The sequence below is a fragment of the Hyperoodon ampullatus genome (genome assembly GCF_949752795.1).
Source record: "Hyperoodon ampullatus genome assembly, chromosome: 6".
Classification (NCBI taxonomy): domain Eukaryota; kingdom Metazoa; phylum Chordata; class Mammalia; order Artiodactyla; family Ziphiidae; genus Hyperoodon; species Hyperoodon ampullatus.
Window position 1 is genome coordinate 116,601,570 of NC_136919.1, and position 6,023 is coordinate 116,607,592.

Genomic DNA, 6,023 nt, shown 5'->3' on the forward strand with positions numbered 1-6,023 from the left:
AGAAATCAAAAGCTTTACAGACAAGCAAAAGCTAAGAGAATTCAGCACCATCAAACCAGCTCTACAACAAATGCTAAAGGAGCTCCTCTAAGTGGGAAACACAAGAGAAGAAAAAGACCTACAAAAACAAACCCAAAACAGTTTAAAAAATGGTAATAGGAACATACATATCAATAATTACCTTAAACCTGAATGGAATAAATCCTCCAACCAAAAGACACAGGCTTGCTGAATGGATCCAAAAACAAGACCCATATATATGCTGTCTACAAGAGACCCACTTCACAGACCTAGGGACACATTCAGACTGAAAGTGAGGGGATGGAAAAAGATATTCCATGCAAATGGAAATCAAAAGAAAGCTGGAGTAGCAATACTCATATCAGATAAAATAGACTTTAAAATAAAGAATGTTACAAGAGACAAAAAGGACACTACATAATGATCAAGGGATCAATCCAAGAAGAAGATATAACAATTATAAATATATATGCACGCAACATAGGAGCACCTCAATACATAAGGCAACTGCTAATACCTATAAAAGAGGAAACCGACAGTAACACAATAATAGTGGGGGACTTTAACACCTCACTTACACCAATGGACAGATCATCCAAACAGAAAATTAATAAGTAAACACAAGATTTAAATGACACAATAGACCAGATAGATTTAATTGATATTTATAGGACATTTCATCCAAAAAGAACAGATTACATTTCTTCTCAAGTGCACACGGAACATTCTCCAGAATACATCATATCTTGGGTCACAAATCAAGCCTCAGTAAATTTAAGAAAATTGAAATCATATCAAGCATCTTCTCTGACCACAATGCTATGAGATTAGAAATGAATTACAGGGGAAAAAAACGTAAAAAACACAAACACATGGAGGCTAAACAATACGTTACTAAATAAATCATACAACTCCTAGAAGAAAACATAGGCAGAACACTATTTGACATAAATGGCAGCAATATTTTTTTGGACCTGTCTCCTAAGGCAAAAGAAACAAAGCAAATTAAACAAATGGCACCTAATTAAGCTTAAAAGCTTTTTCACAGCAAAGGAAATCATAGACAAAACAAAAAGAAAACCTCCTGAATGGAAGAAAATATTTGCAAATGATATGACCAATAAGGGGTTAATATCCAAAATACATAAACAGCTCATACAACTTAGCATCAAAAAACAAACAAAAAACCAAACAACCTAATTAAAAAATGGGCAGAAGACCTGAATAGACATTTTTTCCAAAGAAGATATACAGACGGCCAACAGGCACATGAAAAAATGTTCAACACTGCTAATCATCAGAGAAGTGCAAATCAAAACCACAGTGAGATATCACCTCACACCTATCAAAATGGCTGTCATCAAAAAGTCTACAAAGAACAAATGTTGGCAAGGATGTAGAGAAAAGGGAACCTTAGTACACTGTCAGTGGGATTGTAAATTGGTGCAGCCACTACTGAAAACAATATGAAGGTTCCTCAAAAAACAGAAAATAGAACTACCATATGATCCAGTAATTCTGCTCCTGGGTATGTATCTGAAGAAAACAAAAACACTAATTTGCAAAGATACATGACCCCAATGTTCACAGTAGAATTACTTACAATAGCCAAGATATGGAAGCAACCTAAGTGTTCATCAATAGATGAATGGATAAAGAATATGTAATATACACACATATATTACTCAGCCATAAAAGAGAATGAAATTCTGCCATTCGCAACAGTGTGGATGGACCTAGAGAGTATTTATGCTTAGTGAAATAAGTCAGACAGAGAAAGACAAATACTGTATGTTATATTACTGTATGTTATCACTTATATGTGGAATCTAAAAGATAAAACAAACGAATTTCTGAAGAGCTGATTTCTCATCAGAAACTACAAAGGTAAGAAGATAGTAGGAAAATACATTTAAAGTGCTGAAAGAAAGAACTACCAACCAAGAATTCTATATCTGGCAAAACTATCCTTCAAAGATGAAGATGGAATTAAGACATTCCCAGCTAAGGAATGAGGGAGTTCATCACTAGTAGACTTTCAGTACATGAAATGCTTAAAAAAAAAAAAAATCCTCAGGCTGAAATGAAAGGATACTAGACAGTAACTCAAAGACTTATGAACCCCAGTAAAGGTAAGTACATAGGTAAACATAAAACCACTGTTACCATGGCTTTGGTCTGTTAACTCCTCTTTTTGTTTCCTATATGATTTAAAAGAATAATGCATAAAATAGTAATTATAAGTTTAGGTTAAAGGGCATACAATGTATCAAGACATAAGTTGCAGCAATAACAACATAAAAGGGAGCGAAGCTATACAGGAACAGAGTTTTTCTATGTCAGTGAAGCTATGTCGGTATCAATTCCAACTTCACTTGACCCTTCAACAACATGGGGGTTATGGGCACAGGTGAAAATCCATGTATAACTTTACAATGGGCCCTCTGTATCTGAGGTTGCACACCTGCGGATTCAACCAACCACAGATCATGTATTATTATAGTCGTGCTTATTGAAAAAAAAAACAAAACACATACAAATGGACCCGTGTAGTTCAATCCCACGTTGTTCAAGGGTCAACTGTACATTGCTATAAACTTAGGCTGCTAAATGTAACCTTCATGGTAACCACTGAGAAATTATAATTTGTTGCCATATAATTCTTCACAGTATTCTCTTATTCATAGTCTGTCAAGTCGGTAGTAAGGTGCCCACTTTCACTTTTGATTGTAGCTATTTGCTTCTTCTCTTTTTCTTGTCAGTCTAGCTAAAGGCTGGTCAATTCTGTTGATATTTTCAAAGAGCCAACTTTTGGTTTTGTTGATTCTCTCTGTCGTTTTACTATTTGCCTATTATGTTTATCTCTGCTATAATATTTATTTCCTTCTGCTAGCCTTTGGTTTAGTTTGGTCTTTTTTTCAGTTCCTTAACTCATAAAGTTAGGCTATGGACATGCAGGTAAATATTAAGAGAGAACATGATCTTCTAAAAAAGTGGGTAGGAGAGGGAAAGGAGGAAGAAGAGGCATTATACTAATTTCACTGTTGTTCCTTTCTGAGCATTAAATGAAACCATCTAAAGAAATGGCAAAATTATATAAATATACAGTTATAAAGGCTACTAATTGAACAAAAATTAAAATTTCTAGGTTATACGATGAAATACACTGGAAAACAAATAGGGCCATAGTGAAAGATATTTTAAGATGTTAACTGGAAAGCACGATGTAAAATAACAATATTAAATCCAAATACATGTAAACTATCAATAAATGTAAATGTGTTAAACGGCCCTATTAAAAGAAAAAGAAATTCTGATTACATCCTAATGCAAAGACTGCTTTTCTGCAGTTATCAGGTGACACACCTAATAGAAAGTGATTCAGGAAAGTAGGAAATTAAAAGAGTGGGTAGAAGTACATCAAAATGTTGCAACTGAACAAAAACAATAATAACAATAATAAAAACCAGAATCATGATTTCAATAACAGACAAGGTTGGCCTGAGGACACAATTACGACCAATTCATAATGATAAAGACACAATTATGAGCATCTATGCATCAAATAATGAAGCCTCAACGACAAAAGAGATAGAAGAAACAGAAACATATCAGGAGTGGGAAATATTAATTGACCTCTTGAAATCCATATGACATAGAGAGGGTGGAAATATAAAAAGCTTAAATGACATTATTACTAAGGTAGTACAATAGATACATCAGACCTGCTGCCCTGAACACAGAAACCACACCTTCTTTTCAAATACTCATGGAACATTCCCCAAAAGGAACAATGTATTACGCTTCAAAGAAAACCTAAGAAAAACCTCCAAACTAGAAATAGTACAAAAACATACGCTGACCAGGGAAAAATTCTTAAATACCCAAATAAAGAAAGAATGAATGAAATAAGCATCAAATGTAAGAAGTTGGGAAAAATGAGACATAACTAATGAGCATAGGGTTTCTTTTGGGGGCGACAAAAGTCCAAAATTAGACTGTGGTGATGGCTGCACAACTCTGAATATAACAAAAAACAGTGAACTGTGAACTTTAAATGGATTAACTGTATAGTATGTGAATTATATCTCATTTAAGCTGATAAAAAAGGATTTAAGAATCATACAATTAGGAAGAAGGAACTGGGTTTAAAAGAGCCAATAAAATAGATTAACCATTAGGTAATATAATCATGAGAAAATAAAGTCCAAATAACACAACATAAGAAATAAAGGTAACATCCTACAGAAACAGAGCTACCCACTCCCGCAAAAAAAAAAAAAAACCCCACTAGGTCTGGATGTTTCCTAAGGGAAACAGAAAAGTAATTTCAATTTTGCCTACTTAAAAACATAAAAAAGGAAACTTTCTATGTTTTTTTAAAAAATGAGTGTAAGATTATACTAAAACTCAAAAAAGTTTATGAAATGTTTAAGATCTTTTTAAAGAACACCTTTTAACATTTTTAATAAAAATAGAATAAGGAGGGATATGTCTGAATGGAAGACAACTTTGTATGTCAGTTATCCCCTCCAAATTCATCTGAAGAGTAATTAAACAGTCAAAGAAAAATTTTTAACAAACTTTCTCTAATAGTTATCTAATAGAGCTACTGTAGAGAAACCTGAAATGAACTCCCGTTTTTGTGGGAATTTAGAATGCGACAAGGGTGCAATTTCAAATCAGGGTGGAAGGACGACTTAAAAATTAATAAATACTGTTGGGTCAGTTGGGAAGAGTTGGAGTTAAGCAGTCTACACATACAAGAATAAGTTTCAGATGGATTAGGGGTATAGATATAAAAATTAAACCTATAAGAAAATTAGAAAAAAATTATAGGGAGTAGGTTCTAAATCGAGGTGTGAGGGTATTCCCAAGCCATATACAAACAATAGATCTCATTGCCTGAAAATTTTAACTTCAGCAAAGTGAAACAAGGTTAAAAGACAAATGAGAAAGGGCTTCCCTGGTGGCACAGTGGTTGAGAGTCCACCTGCCGATGCAGGAGACACGGGTTCGTGCCCCGGCCCGGGAAGATCCCACATGCTGCGGAGCGGCTGGGCCCGTGAGCCATGACCGTTGAGCCTGCGCGTCCGGAGCCTGTGCTCCGCAACGGGAGAGGCCACAACGGTCAGAGGCCCGCGCACTGAAAAAAAAAAAAAGACAAACGAGAAAAATAGATGTCACACATAAATGAAACCAAGGAAACGATCAAGACATGGAGAGAGGAAGGAGGTGGAACGTTTAGGAACATAGTTTACTGTCACCCACGTAAACGAAACATGGCTTGCCATGTCAAGTCCCAGAAATGGGTTAAGTGATGGGATGTGGTTGATTATTTTCTTCTCTATGTTTTCCTGAAATTTTCCTTTTCTTTTTTTTTTTTTTAGAATGATTGCGTATTGTTTGTAATTAATTTTTTTTTAAAAATTGTTTAACAGCGAAAAAGTCTGGCCTGCCTTACATTGCCCACTGGCGTGTCAGTGTTCCACCAGCTTTATTTTAGATTTATGACGGGGAGGCACGGGGACTTTTGCTTATTTTGTGTCACCACGATACCTATTACAGCCTGAGTCCTTACAGATATTAAAAAAGAAATGCTCACGTATTGGATAAATAACGTTGGTCCTGTAGGTGTGGGAGACCTGCGTGCCAGCACCTGAGGGCCTTGCACTTCCTCATTACACACGTCTCCCCATCCTCTACCCCACTTCCAGCCGCATACCTCACTCCATCCGGCCGGTACAAATGACACGCAGGAATTCATTCCTGGCGCGCGCGTCAGCGTGACTCCCGCGTCTCCACGTCTGTAGCTCGCCTGGGAACGCCCCCGGCCCTCCCCGTCGCTTGTTGTGTTGTCATCACGTGGCCGGGGCGGGTCCTGACGTCAGGGCCAGGGGAGGGACTGCGCAGGCGCAGAAAAGGGGGCGGGGGACTCGGCTTGTTGTGTTGCTGCCCAAGAACCAGAGACGGTCCTGCTGCGGTCGCAGCTCTTCCAGCCG